Source organism: Penaeus monodon, chromosome 28 (assembly GCF_015228065.2).
Source record: "Penaeus monodon isolate SGIC_2016 chromosome 28, NSTDA_Pmon_1, whole genome shotgun sequence".
NCBI lineage: Eukaryota > Metazoa > Arthropoda > Malacostraca > Decapoda > Penaeidae > Penaeus > Penaeus monodon.
In genome coordinates this window covers 3,221,045-3,221,408 of record NC_051413.1, presented here as the reverse complement: position 1 = coordinate 3,221,408, position 364 = coordinate 3,221,045, and positions in this window count along the sequence as shown.

Sequence of the window (364 nt, the reverse complement as noted above, 5' to 3'; positions counted from 1 at the left end):
TCTCAAAATCTTCATGGTTATTGAGACTATTGAGCTATGACATACGATTCCGGAATTTCTTCAGCAAAGCTTATGTATCATCACACAAACACGAAAATGTTTGTCAGCTCCCAATTAACTGTGGAAAAGGAATTTGCAAACAGCGATAAGTCGAAGGCAAGCAACGGTCAAAGTTTTATCATAGCTTGCGAACCTCTAATCAACCTTATCACAATAGTTATTAAAGATTACCTACACTCATTTTTTTACCACAGGGGAAGAAAGCATTGTTGAGAATCTGTTTTGTCAGCACGTAATTGTTCTAGTCATATTCGATCTGTCACTGAAAACGCCTTTGGATACTGAGTCTTGACAGATAAGTTGG